The sequence below is a fragment of the Anas acuta genome, chromosome 1, assembly GCF_963932015.1.
Source record: "Anas acuta chromosome 1, bAnaAcu1.1, whole genome shotgun sequence".
NCBI classification, from domain to species: domain Eukaryota; kingdom Metazoa; phylum Chordata; class Aves; order Anseriformes; family Anatidae; genus Anas; species Anas acuta.
In genome coordinates, this window is record NC_088979.1 from 118,771,302 (window position 1) to 118,785,391 (window position 14,090).

At 45.2% G+C, this 14,090-nt stretch overlaps 1 protein-coding gene across 1 annotated transcript in view; it reads right to left on the reverse strand.

The window, feature by feature from the left end:
* The window catches only part of ZBTB20 (zinc finger and BTB domain containing 20), a 526,186-nt gene extending 512,395 nt beyond the window's left edge, over window positions 1-13,791 (reverse strand). Inside the window, exon 1 of the mRNA XM_068697248.1 lies at window positions 13,727-13,791. The gene's annotated coding sequence lies outside the window, so the exon portion shown is untranslated. The remainder of the gene's footprint in view (window positions 1-13,726) is intronic.
* Window positions 13,792-14,090: the final 299 nt, after the last annotated feature.

Here is a 14,090-nt window from a genome sequence, read left to right on the forward strand (position 1 = left end):
TTTCCCATGTGTAGCTTTCCTTGGGGCTAAAGCCCTACAGAGCACAACTCCTTTCAAACCCATGCAAATTCCTCTATTTATTGAGTCATTTAAAACAGATCTTAAAAATAAGTTTTCTGGTCACACAATACTAAGATCGGTAAGCTTAGAGTCTTGTAAGCAGCAACATCAGAACGGGTTGCATTTTTGTACTAAATGTGTGTGAATATCAAATTCTGTATAGTTGCTTACCACATTCAAGTTTTGGGGCCCAAATTTCTTCTCTTCATTGACAGGAATGAAGAAGTAATCTCTCGTCAGGCAGAACTCACAGTAAAAGCACAAGAAGTTTAATTTATTACATTCCTACAATATGACTTCATTCTTGAGCATTCTGTGACAATCTGGCCTAATATTGCACTGATTCAGACAATAGAGCTGTTCTATTGTACTTTAATGACTGGAAATGTAATTTGCTTCCTGTTTAATATTTAAGCCAGCAATAATACCAAAAAGGCTTATTGCTCCTAAGAAAAGATGAAAGGGGCATAACTCTTTAGCTTTTTTGTGTTCAGAATCTGACCTACTTTAAAAATACTAGAAACTCATGGGAATGGCCTTCAGAATTAAAAATACCAATATAAGATTGTTGCTTGGGAATTTTAAGATACATCACTTCCAGCTCATTGAAAAGCAGAATTTCCCTCCCAAGGGAAATCCGGATGATTCAAAATTAATTTTTGTCTTGAAATACTGAATTAGCAGAGTGTTTTTCCACAGAAAGTAGACTTAAAAGAAAAAAAAAAATCCTGGACTTTAGAGATATTTAATTCAAGCTTGATGACTAACCCCACATCTTCCAGTCTGGCTCATTTTCAGATCAGCCTATGCCTGCTCTAGCAACCCTTATATTATTGGTGCTTTGGGGGGCTTTCTGCTGTCTTCACAGAGAAGAACTCCACCTCTAGCCCACTCTGCCCATAAAACACTTGAGTGGTAAAGAAGGAAGACACATTTTAGTGATCATGTGAGGAAGACAACTCAGGAAGGCCAATCTGTGGAGGACAATAGCATGATCATGCATTGTGTGAATGCTACAACAGCGACAGATGCGGCGGCTCAGATGGAGATGCAAAATCAGAAATAAAACAGCTGGCTGACACCTTCTGGCTGTCCCCATGGCAGGACCCAGCAGGTTGTGTCAGACACCTACAGGGCAAAGAAACCAGAGTGATCTGAGGCTTCCTGAAATGCCTTAGGGACGGAGCCATTTCTAGTACTTCATGAGTTCGGAGCAGTACCACCGTGCAACTCTAAGGTAGATGGATGCACTGTGTTAAGCCACTGTCACACATCCACCTGACAGCTGGAAAGGTGAATCTTTTTGTGAAAATGTTTTGTTTTAAGCATCCACTTGGGATGAATATTGGTAAATGTATGAAAAAAAAACAAAAACAAAAAACACAACAAACCTTTCACAAGTAATTCTGTGCAAGCATCTATCACCAGGCCCTACTAACGTCAGGTATCACTGGAAGGAAGATGGAAAGAAGACATTCTTGAATGTTTTTTTTCCACTTAGTTTTATAAATAAGAGGGTGGCATCTCTTTTTAAGCCATGACATTTTGACAAACAATGATGCTTTGTGTTACCCTCTGGTGAGGAGAAATGTGAACAGAATGGTTTCAGGCAATCTGAAAAGCAGCTTGGGAAGGAAGACTGCTGTGTACTATTCCCAGATCAGTCATTTACTTGCTCCATATATTTGGATAAGATACTTAGTCCTTATCTATATGCCAAGGTTGTACTGCTTTAACTGTACCAGTTCAGTAAAGCTGTACAAACTCTAGTATTAACACAACTAGATTGGTATTAAAGTACTTTTATCAGAATAATGTGTTCATGTGGGCAAAGCGAATAATCTTACCACTATAATGTACCTTTGTACCATTATAACTGCTGGCACAGTGGGGAGTGGACTGTTATAGCACCAAGATAAAAAGATCTCAGCCCTCACCAAAATACTTACACCTAGTGCTAATATTGTGCCTAGACCACCTCTGGTGTCTCAGCTTCCCCAGCTGTAAGAGACTCATAGTTCGTGCCTTGCAGGGCCGATGAGCCTTAATTCATATCTGTAACAAGGCTTTGAAAGTCTGTGTGGAAGGTGACAGGGGTTTTTAGCCACTCAATGCTGTTTTTTTTTTAAAAAAAATAAATTTCTAAGAAGTGTTTGCAATAGATAGCTGTGCCCCCAAAACATGTCATAGCTGGGCTTGCCTCATTTTTCTGTGAACATTCACATTATGTTTGACTCAGACTTCTGACAGCTATTTCATGACATATTGACTGTGAAACCATCCCTATTATTTCACTATTATTTCATGTGTTAAAAGGGAAATCCACTCCTCTACTTCTCTGGCCTTCAGGGACTGGCTCTTCCCTCCCACTGCCATTAGCCTGACAAGGAAGAGTTAAATCAAGGGGTACAAAAGGGAAAAAAAAAAATCTTTCTCGAGACAAACATACAATAGGGGTGTTTTCTATGCTGCCTTTTACCACAAAAAAAAAAAAAAAAAAAAAAAAAGAAAAAACCGAGAGGGGGAAAAAAGTCAAGAGACTGCCACCTGTTGGGAGAAAGGAGGGAGAACATGAGAGCCTCAGACCCTGGCAGCACCTGACAGCAGTTGAGCAATGTTGGGCTAATTGTTGGTGTAAATGACATCAGCAGTTGGCCTGCGATCAGTAGCTTCTCTCCGAATAATTTAGTAAGTACAAATATTAAAAAAATACTTGGAGTTAGACATTAACCAGATGAAATGTTTAGACAGCAATAGTAAAATGCATTTGATCAAACTTTATGGACTGAAACTCAAACAGTTTTATTTAGTAATAATAACGCGGATACTGATGCAATTCTTAGTTAATCAAAAGGGACAACTCAGAAGCAGCAGTCTTTTGAAATGGAAGAAATATCACTTCAAGGGCAACTCCAAATTTGTTCACAGAAGGTTTCCTAATCCACGAGCCCATTCTAATCGCTCCTTTCCCACAGGCACTCGCTCTGAGTGCCAAGGCCACTGATGTTTTCTCCAGGCTCACCGTCCATCTGAAAGCCACAGAGCTGGATGCTTTGCAGTGGGCTTTCCAGTGCATCTTGCAACCCACACAGGAGCTCCAGCTGCTCGGCCCTGCATTGACTCAGTTGTCTGCTACAGTGAATGAGACTCAGAGCTGATGTTAATGGGAAAAGCTTTGAAGGTCTAAGGCCCCAGGAGATGCCTCCACAGAATTGGATGCAGAAGACCAGGATCCTCTTTGTTGTCACACCCTAAAAACTTACACACCTTTGTTTTCCAAACATCCAAGTAGAACATAACCCATACCATATACATAAATGCCCCTCACCTACTTGCTTTAGCATGATACATTTGGGAAGAAAAGTTCAAGGACATGACAACAGACTCTCCCCTTTTTAGGACAGAGCTTGCATCCAGGAATTCTGCTAAGCTGTAGGAGAAGTGAGGCCTTTGAGGGTTCCTCTGGATTTCAAGAGCTGGAGCCTTCCCACCAGGCCTGCTTTCCAAATCACCTCCACCAGCATGGAGCTCCAGCCCGAAGCTGCTCGCTGGTGTCTAGGGAGGGGAGCACATCTGGCTTGAATTTAGCATTTGCTGTTTGTTAGCACTCCAAAGGCTGTTTAATTTATGTGCAGCCTGCATGTGTGCACACATGTGTGTATGTATGTATTAAGGAAGACAGCTGGTTGTAGGCAGGCAAGGTTGACTGTCACCCCTGAGGCAAGAGGCCCATGGAAAGCAGGGTGGCCGGTGTTGCATTATTGCCCTTTACAATTCTCTGACCTCTGCTTGATATATTTTTCCATAACCCTAGGCAGTGAGCTCTCTGTGGGTGGGAACTATCTGTGTGTTATTGTCTGTTAAATGAGGCCCTTGTTGTGGAACACAGTTTCTGAACATCACTGCTAGACAAATAATGCCAACAGGCAAGGTGGCCAGCATCTGTCTTAGCTGCTTCACCCCAGGCAGGGTGGGTATTGCCTGATCCAGGGGAAGCTGGCCTGCAATGGGAGCAAAACGCTGTCCCCTTAGAAATATGCTGACACCAGCAAAGCACAAAAGCCACAAGTCCCAAAAGCAAGTAGGATACACAACGCATGAAGCAATAACGAGGGTGGCAGCTCACAAAGGTGACCCACAGGCCTTCTGAGATGGACAATCAGGAGCCAAGGCAAGCACAGCCTCATGCAACAGCGTGAGATAGCACTCAGCCCAGGCATAGCAGAAGCACAAGGAGTCATTGGAGTTAGCCCTTTCAGTTGCTGCTGTGATTATTGCTAAGAAGGAGCAGTGCTAGCACATCAAGGTGATGCCCAGGAGACTCATACCTACATTTCTGACCCTGTAATATTTCTTTGTCCCACAGGAATTGAAGTGTCTTTAATACACTGAGAGAACCCAACACTTTTCAGTGGAGTTTACACTGTGGGGCAGAAAAGAAGCGTAGAACAGAGATTTTTGCCTTCTTCACAGGATCCGGTATGTGACAGTGCTGTCAGGATGTTTATACACAGGTGCTGCTGTTGTTCAGGTAAGTGACAGTCAGTGGTTGCAACAAGCACCATGAATAACAACTGAAATTCAAAGCTGTACCACTATAAAGTCGAGAGGCCCTTAGCTCAAAGTAGATGTGACAGAGGGCCCACAGTTTTCCCTGATTCTCTGGGAATAACAGTTTTATTAACAGTTTTATTTTGCCATGAAACCATGCTTGAGAATGCAAGTCCTTGGGGTTACCAGGGAGGCACTGAAAGCATCAGCTGAATGTACCTGATGCAGCATTGCCTGACTGCTTCTGTGGCCTCTGAGGCTTTAGACTGGGGGGAATTACAAATATTCAGTTCCTCTCCAGGGGACATTAACTCTGGAACATGCTAGGCATTAAATTACAAAGCATACAATCACTTCACTGTTAACCAACTCATGCTTGTACCACCAGAAACCTCACTTAATCCTCACACCTTCCCCAGTCCCACAAACTCCTGTTGCCTTCGACTCAACCATCCAGTTTAGATGGACAATACATGAACCCTTTTAAGTGGTGTCAGGGCAAAGATGTTTGTCATTCTGAAAATCAAAAGTAAAAAGATTAAAATATTGAGCACTAAGTTCTGTGTTATATTTTTATAAACAAGACTTGATTTTCACATTTCATTAAAAATGTACCTTAAAAATTAGATTCAAGACAATCAATGTCTAGTCTACTGCACCATCAAGATAAGAACCCAAGATGTTTTCTAAAGGGTCTGTCTGGCTTCCTGGGGAGTTTAATGTAATGAAGGGCCCTGATCATGTAGGATATTGTTCAGGAGGCTGGGAATTGTAACATACAGGTACTGCTCTGTTGTGCTGTCAGCTTGCTGGGAGTCCTTGGACATCTTGCTCTTTGCATCTTTTTCTATCAGAAAGCAGTAATATTTGAAACTTCTGCCCACAGTTAAGAGCACGAAGCAAGAAGAATAGAGCTGTTAAGTCATATGCTATTTGCTAGCATTACTCTGGGATAAACAATGAGAACTGCAATTATGGGCAGGGTGAACATTACCATACTGGCAATAATGGAGTAAGATTGCACGGAGTATTAAAGCTAGAGACCTGTAAGTGTTAGCTCTTACCACTTCCCAGAACAAGCTCATCTCCATTCTCTGGACAGCTAACAGCACACGCTGCGTATAGTGACAAGGCAGAAGTGACAGCTCTCAGCCTCTGCTCACTGCCTCACTTACATTCACATTAGGATATGACCTCCAGGGTTGCAGGGGCACCGTGTTGCCTGACTGCTGGATGATGTCAGCCCCAGTCATCTGTGTATCATGGCTCTGGGGCGCTGAATCATTTCCTTTTTTGTGCCCTTTCTGATGGGGAGGATCTGGAAGTAAGTGCTTTCACCTTTCATAGCCCCTGGCTAGCAGTGTCTGGCACGGGAACCCGTCACACTGAGCAGGCTGTGCTGGAACTTCACATTTTAACCATAAGTGCTTCGAAATTATGGTGCTGCCATCCCATCTAGTGGAGGGATCAGATTAATTCATCAGCTGCTTGTTGCTAAGTAAGCACATACTTCTGCTGTGACTAGGAGCAGAGCCACCAGCCTGGTCAGGATGTAAGCAATCCACACAGCGTGCTCACACGTTGTTGAGTGACCTGCTGTGGGACAAATTGGGTGCACTTCCTGGCACAAAAAAAAAGTCTGAAAGCTTACACTGACATCCAGTAGCTATACCTGAGTCAGAAGACCAAGTCAGGAAGGTGATCTAATGGTTTGGGAGGGATTGCCAACAGAAACCCAGCTCTGCAGCAACGCTTCACTAACCAAGAGCAATGGGGAAGTGAAGAATCTATTACTTGACCTAGGTCTTCATAGCTTCCCTCCTTGCCCACACACAAATGCAGCTGTTTTGAACACATCTTCCCATCATTTCAAGAAAAAAAGTGACCCTCAGCCCTCTCCATGGCTGTGTAAGAACTGGCTGAAGACATTTGCACTGGGAAGGAACAGCTAGCTACCCCTGGCTGCAGGCAACAGCTTCGCTGCTGCAGGGCAGGAACATGAGAAACAGCTGTAGTTTCTGAGCTGCTGCCAAGAATTAAAACTAATTAGCCATTTCAAGGCTAGCATAAACACTGGTTCTCTTTGAATCCTCCTACAACCTCCATAAGGGTCATGATCCTCCATGGAAGAACTTTCACCTACTTCAGAGGCAGGATGGGGAGGGAGAGATCACTCCTTCCTACATGGGAGAAACTGGGGAGCAAAAAAACTGTCACATTTTCCTTCCTTGAGTGAGGGAACGGTCTCCTGACAGGTCAGATGAGCAGGGCACATTACAAAAAACCCTGCCACTGGAAGACTAAGCCATCCCTGTAGCTGCACAGAACATTATTTCACCTGGCACTAAGGAAATGGAGCAGGGGACTACCTGTAATGTGTCTGATAGAATGAGTCTGCTTGACTCCTTGTTGAGGATCACCTCTGGCAGCCTGTGACCTCATTCCCCATCAGAGACCCCCCCCAAAAAGCCACACAGTGCAGAGCTCCATGCAGCTGCCCCAGGACAGGCAGGATTTTGCCATCCTGCAACATAACATGTGCTAGGATGAGAGGTAGCTGGTCCTGAACAAGGAGAAATCTGCAGAGGCTTTCTAATCCATCAATTGTTTGGATACAGCCCCTCAGGTTTTCTCTTTAAGAGGTCCATGCAATTTATCCCAGCTTTTCACACAAGTCCTTAGAGCCATCACTCTCTCTGGGGAACAGCTTTGGGGCAAGTGGGCACAGAAGATGGGGAGGATGCCCCCATCCTGGCAGGTTATTCACTGCAGGTAAGGATCAGACATCACTAAGGCAGCGTGGGACAAACTTCCTTTCACAGAGCTTGTGGAAGCAGGCTTTGTAGATCACCCACAGATTCCAGCTAAAGGAACACTAATGCAAAATAAGTTAGAAGTAGCATCTGATTTTGTTCTTTCCCCTCACCCCCACATCATAATTAGATCACCAGTGAGTTAAATCAGCATTTCTTCACACACCAATAACACAATGCCTCCTGCTATCGATCAGTGCCTCCAGCCTCTGCGCGCACAGCCCCACATCCCGTTACTTTCAGTGGTACAGGAGTGCTGTGTTCAAAGCGCACTAGATGGCGGTGTTCCTTCTGAATCACTGCAGAGCCACCGATCCACCATGATCACTCGGAAAGCAAGGCCCTGACGTGGTGGCGTTGTCAATTCCAGGGTATTCTTCCAAAACTGGGGTTGCCAAGCCTTGTGGCATTCTGAAATGGAGAATTGCCTCCTCGATTCCCTTCTGCTGTCACCGCTGGGAAAACCTTCTTCATATTTAGTTGTCCACTATTGCTTCTTGTGGTAGAGCCCTCAGAGCTGGTGCTGAGGGCAAGGATGAGCTGTGTTCCTGCAGCACAGGGCTCACAGGTAGCTTAACCTTATTCAGGCTGAGCTTAGAAGCCACAGCAACTCCTCCAGTGCAACTCCTCCATCGAGACACACGTTGGGAGAGTCATTTTGATAGCATCATCTCAGGTTTGAGCTTGCTGTCCACTCACAGGGGGTTCTTGACATGTTCATTAGCATTGCTCACCTCTAGTGAGAAATTTAATTCCAGCCAGCTGTCACCACTGTGCAGCTCTGCCCCCTCTTGTGCCCAAAGGGAAGCTTGAAGCCATTCTGCAGCTGTGCTGTTAGGAGAGGAAGCAAAGAGAACCATACTCTTTGTCTGATCTTGAAGGGATGAGGGTTGAGAGCAGCCTAGCAGAGGAAACAGAAGACGAGCAAAGCAGTGCTCAAGCTGCCTGGGCTGGCTTCTACCCCTCATAAGGCAGAAGAGTTGCAGAAGGCAATTTAGGAGGGAAATTTGCTAAGTGTTAAACAAATCCCAAGCAGCTGAATGACAGAAGTCCTGTCACCCTCAGACTCTGCTGGGAAGTGGAAGGTAAATCTGCTCCCCTGGTGATCAACCCTTGAGAAGCCCCAACAATGCATTCGCTGGGTGCCACACCCTGCCAGCAGCCCTGTGCATTGCACCAGATAAGCCTCACTGCTCTGGAGCTGGGGATCTACATCCTGATGCTACACCACAGGCTCCCTGCGAGCTGCATCTCCTGCAGCCCAGGATTAAGGTGTCATTTTGGTGGCCAAACATACCAACAGCCCCTGTGGGGTAGTTTCTGGTGGCAAACCTCACTCGTCTCCGCAGCCAAGAGAGGGCAGCATTCTCCCTCGGCTGGGAAGGAGGGAGCTGCCTGGCCACAGACTCTTTCTAGGAAAAGGCGTGCTTATCAGATGGCATTTTAGAGCAGACATTCATTTCAGTACTTCATGCATCTGTTTAGGGAGATGCCAATTGATTTACATCTTGGGGTCGCTGGGGACACTATCACACCCATAAACAAGATCCGAGCCCATCCTTGGCTTGCCACCCCCAGCTGCCCATGCCTGCCTTTATCCCAGCAAGGTGTGGCAGTCTCCTGGAAGCGAGCATCCCTGCCCAGGTGGTGGCACAGCACCAAAAGGGAGCAGCACCTCTATTTCAGACTGGAAAATAATGCATTTAGCTTTACCCTGCAAGGTGGTGCTGGAGGGGAGGCATGGGAGTAGTGGGCAGGTGCTCCACATTTCTTACTGTCTCATATTTGTGTGTAAGCAATGCTAAAACTGGATTTAAGAAGCAGACAGTGGATGGAAATAAGGGAGTCCAGCATCTAGCACGTGACTTGCATACCAAATGGAGACCTCTGCTTCCCAGAGCTGCATCTCCTTCAAACAGCCTTCTACATGATCTACCGAGGATGCCTGTGGAGGCTCTCGCTGGTGCCTGCAGTTTATTTCTGGCAGCCTTCGGGCACTGAGCTTCTGATGAGCTCAGAGGAAGCATGGTGCTGTTGGAAAATCCCTCTTTGGCCTATGCTGCAGCAAGGGAGAAAAAACACACAAAAGCTTTTCCCTGCTCAGGTTCCACCTGCAACAGGTGAGAACTCAAGAGGAAATGCAAATAGCTACTGCTGCACCATTTCTTTAAGCAAGGGAAGAGACTGATCACAGAAGGGTTCCCCATTCAGGGAACTAGCACTCACTTGTAGAGTTGGGGAAAAAAAAAAGAACAAGCCCATGCTGACAGAGATGTGCCACCAGCATTTCACTTCAGAGCTGCTGTGGTATGCTTATTATTGGTCTAATTAATGAGCTTGAAAGACTAGGAGTCACAAGGTTCATATGTAAAACAGATGGTAGACAGGACATCAATACAGCTTTTAGATTGTGCTGGGGAAAAAAAAAAAAAGCAGAAGCTTTCTCTTGAAATAATTTCAGTGCAGCATTTGATTTACAGTTCTAATGCACACTACTTATACTGTTGCAAACATTTAAGAATGAGGTTCTCACTGAAGTTGAACTTAACTACAGCAGTAGATGAGGGTGGCTTGAATCAAACGCCGAGAACATTACAGCACTGTGCAAGATAAGTAGGTCTTATTGCAAAGCTCCACTACTGACCCGACAAGCCGTTTCACCCCTGCCCTTCTGCCAGCCTTATTTAAAAAGGGAAATACCTTCTCTTTATAATTCCTGGTGATACTTTTAAACTACATGTAATTAACTATCCTAGCAGACAGAAGGGAAAATTGAGGACTGTTAGAAGTTCACATCCTTCAAATTCCGAGCACTGCAATATTTAAGCTCCTAAGTACTTTTCACCAACTTTACTAGAAGAATTTCAAAGAAAAGTCAAACTGAACCACCATGGGCTGGTACCCTTAAACACTGCAGAGCTCACCAAGTCAGCTCTGGCTCAATCTGCTCCTTCCATAAGCCACAAGGAAGGAGAGAGGCCCTGAAGATACACAGTGAAAGCCAACAAGTTGGCATTTGTCAGAGTACAGTTGACCAATCCTTGTCTAAACATACTTGGGGGACAGTGCCTAGTGGATAAATGGAAGATGAGAAGAGCTCATGCCACCATACCCTTGGAAGTCAAATTTAAACAGCTGGATGGATCCAAAGAGCACTGAAAATGTTACAGATAGACGCATCCTAGCCACTAAACCATGTGCCCAAAGACCAAGCACCAGTTTGTGCTCTGGCTGTTGGCTCACAGTCAGCTCTCCATCACAACTGGACACTCCTACTCCTGAAAGTGGGTGAGCACATGCTACCCTTCCACTTCCATTTGCATTACAGGCTTGGCTGTCAACTTCACCATCACCATGACACTGGTTGCTGGGTTTAAGGATGAAGAGAAAAATGTGCTCTCCAGGACAGAGGCCTTTAACAACTGCAGTCACTGTACAACAAGCCCAGCGTCGAGCTGGAAGCCACGAAGCGAGAGTTTAGCAAAAGCTTGGTGTGATCCATTGATCAGAGCTATTGAAGGGGTGACTGCTGACTGAAAAGCAGCCAGGGACATTCAGAGCTTGGTCTCATAAGAAACTGGGCACGAGCAGAATAGCAGAGTGCTGTTCATGCAGCCTGTGCCTGCCAGGGCCACAGGGGATGCTGGATGTGCTCTGCACTCCTCGAGAGGACAGGGAAAACCCCACACTCAGCCATTCATCTTTACCTAAAGCTCTGATCCTGACTGATTTTAGCAGAAAGATGGAAGAGACTCTCCACACCCAGTAATTAGCTTCTGCACCAGTTGTGGCAATGGTCAGTGCAGAGGTCATCTGATAATGCTTGTCTCTGGTGAAACATTGAGAGAAGCATGAGGATTCGCAGCCCTCAGACTTATTTCAGTGGGAAGCAGAGACATTTGGCATGCTGAAAGCAAATGGGATCAGTGGTTTTCCTGTATTTCTTTAAAGTACTGAAGGGAGCAGGTTCATTCAAGCCACAGGAAGGCACATTAATATCCAATAAGCTTTTGGCAGAACACAGAAGAGCAGTGGAACACTTGCCAGAAGGCTCGCGATGCAGAGGCTTGGGACTAGGCAGATCCAGTAACAGGCTGGAGCACCTACAGTGGCAATTAGGCAGAAGTGCACAGCTCAATACCCCTTCTCACCAGCCCTCCCTGGTCTCTTTGCTTTCCTCGAGAGAAAAGGAGGATAATACATGCCTTTAGCACAATTCCCCAAACCTGAGATCTTCACAGTGCTGCTTGTACGAAGCCATAAGCAAAAATAAACCCCTCCAAAGACAGACCTATCCTACTGCCTTTTCCACAGAAGGGATTAAGAATGAGAATGAAAACTGCATCCCTATGTGGGTGGCACTTGAACTTGCACATTATGCATTTCCAGTCTTAATTTTGCTTCTCTTTGTGCCTGACTGAAGCACTTCTGTTCTGTGTTCCTGCCTCACCCTGACCAGAGGGGAAGTAGTAAGCTTTCTTCAAAGTACCTGAATCCCCCTATGTCACAACCAGTGTGAGCACAAGGTGTTCTTTTAGGGAGAATCCTCTTTGGCTACATTGAGGGAGAAAAACAATTGCTTGCATGCTTCATGTAGGGATAGCAACACACATGCATCCAGCAGAGCATCTAACAGCAATGCATGTGTAGGATGCATCCTTCTGTGGGATCATGTTGGGACACAACATGAGGAAATGGTCCACATTTCTTTTAAAGTCTCTCTTCCACTGCTTTTCTGTTAAAGTCTCCCACCTCCTGACATCTTTTGGTTTCCTGACCTTTGAAGGAAGATGAACCTGATTACATGCTGTGACTGCACAGGCAGGGCAGAGGGCTCACACTCACCCCACTGCTTCCCAATTGCCAGGATTTCAGCAGCTTCCTGCTGACCCTCACTCAATGAGCTGGTTTCTGCAGATTTCATTCTGTGCCCTTTATCTCCCCTCAGATGCTGCACAGGGAGGCTAAATCTAGCCCAGGTGCCTGGGCTGTGCCCTAAGGGCCATGGCAGCCAAGCACTGCAGCACCCAGCTCCCCTCCTGCATCTTGATCTGCACAGCAGGGAGCCACAGAGTCTGGTGACTAAAGCACAGGCTCGGGCATGGCTTTCTGCTGCCAATTTCAACATTGACATCTTGTGTTATTAACTAATGCTCACAAACAAAAAGGACATCGATGGTTTACTGCTTAAGCACACTTAGCACTTAAAAGAGGTTGTTCTCTCAATGAGTGCTCCTGGCATTTAACATATCGGCCCTCTGCAGCCTCTTATTTAGAGAGATTTCCTTACACTTTGTTTTCACTGCCTCATCTTTCATTGTAATTACACAAGCTCGCATTAAAAATAGGGTATCTGTTTTTATAGAGGTTCAACAACTGCAAGCAGGAGCACTCCTGCTATTCTTCAGGAGGTATTTCCAGTGAATAATTGCTGTTTATGCAGTGCCATCCTTCCCACCCCTCAGTTCTCCATGAACTTCTATAGGAAGCCATGTTGCTCACCTTACAGCACAGATTACTTCTGAGGCAGAGCACAATTAACAGCGCTCAGAACCATAAATCTTCAGGCAGAAACTGACAAACAACTTGATAGCCAGATGAAGCGGAAGGGGAAAAAATGTGGCTAGACATCAGATTTTGGAGTGTCCGTGCTTTATGAGGATGCTCCGGGAATCACAATGACTATAAATGGTCAGAAAACTCCATTTTAGGTTTCATGCAAGAGATGGCACTGTTAGCACCAGCAATTAATTTAGAAGCAGGAGGGGGTGTATGTGGGAGGGCACAGATGTATTTTTAAAGGTAGATTATAAACATTAATATTAGAAGAGGTATTTTTGTTTCTGTTTTGATTAACAGAAGGATATTAATTTTTAACTGCAGGAAAAGCCTCATGCACTCCATCGCAAACAGATTGATATTTCACTAGGACACAGGAAACAGAAAATAGAGTCAGCTGGGAAAGGAAACCCAGAAATCCAATGCCAACCGAGCTAGATATGTTTCCTCTTTAACCCAGAATTGATTTTATTTTTTTCTTCCCCCAAGGAAAAAAACTGGGTATACACATGTGCCTGCACCAGCATCACAAAAAGGAAAAGGTGAAGAGCTTATATTTGCCTAGGCAGGCATTATATGAATGTTCACTTGCTGGATGCCACAGGTAGTGGCCAAACATTTCTAGTTTTAAAAATCCCAAAGTAAAGTTAACAACCTCAGCAGAGTAAGCAATACTCACAAAGTCAACTTCAATGCCTTAACTCACTTGCTCAACTCCCATTTCTTTCTACCCTTGTGCTTACCTTATCTGCTTGACCTGCCAGTAAAGTCTCACCAGCACTGAACCTCCACCACCCAGCAGGTAAAGCCAAAAGCACTGAACTGTTCGATGCCTCTTTTAAACCTTGGCCCTGGGCTGGGATTACAAATGAGTTAACGCTGGGCTAGTGGATCCTGACCTGACAGGTGTCCCTAAACCCCAAAGAGCTAACACAGTGCAGCTGAGCGAGGTGGTGCCATCGCTCTGATAGGCAGACGTACCCAGTACTTGGGGTATTTACTATGGTGTGAGGCATCCAGTCTCCCTTCTTAGCTAGGGAAGCAAGCAGAAGCTACTCTAGGATGTGCTTTTCAGTTTTTAATACAAGTTCCTTTCAAAAAAAATTG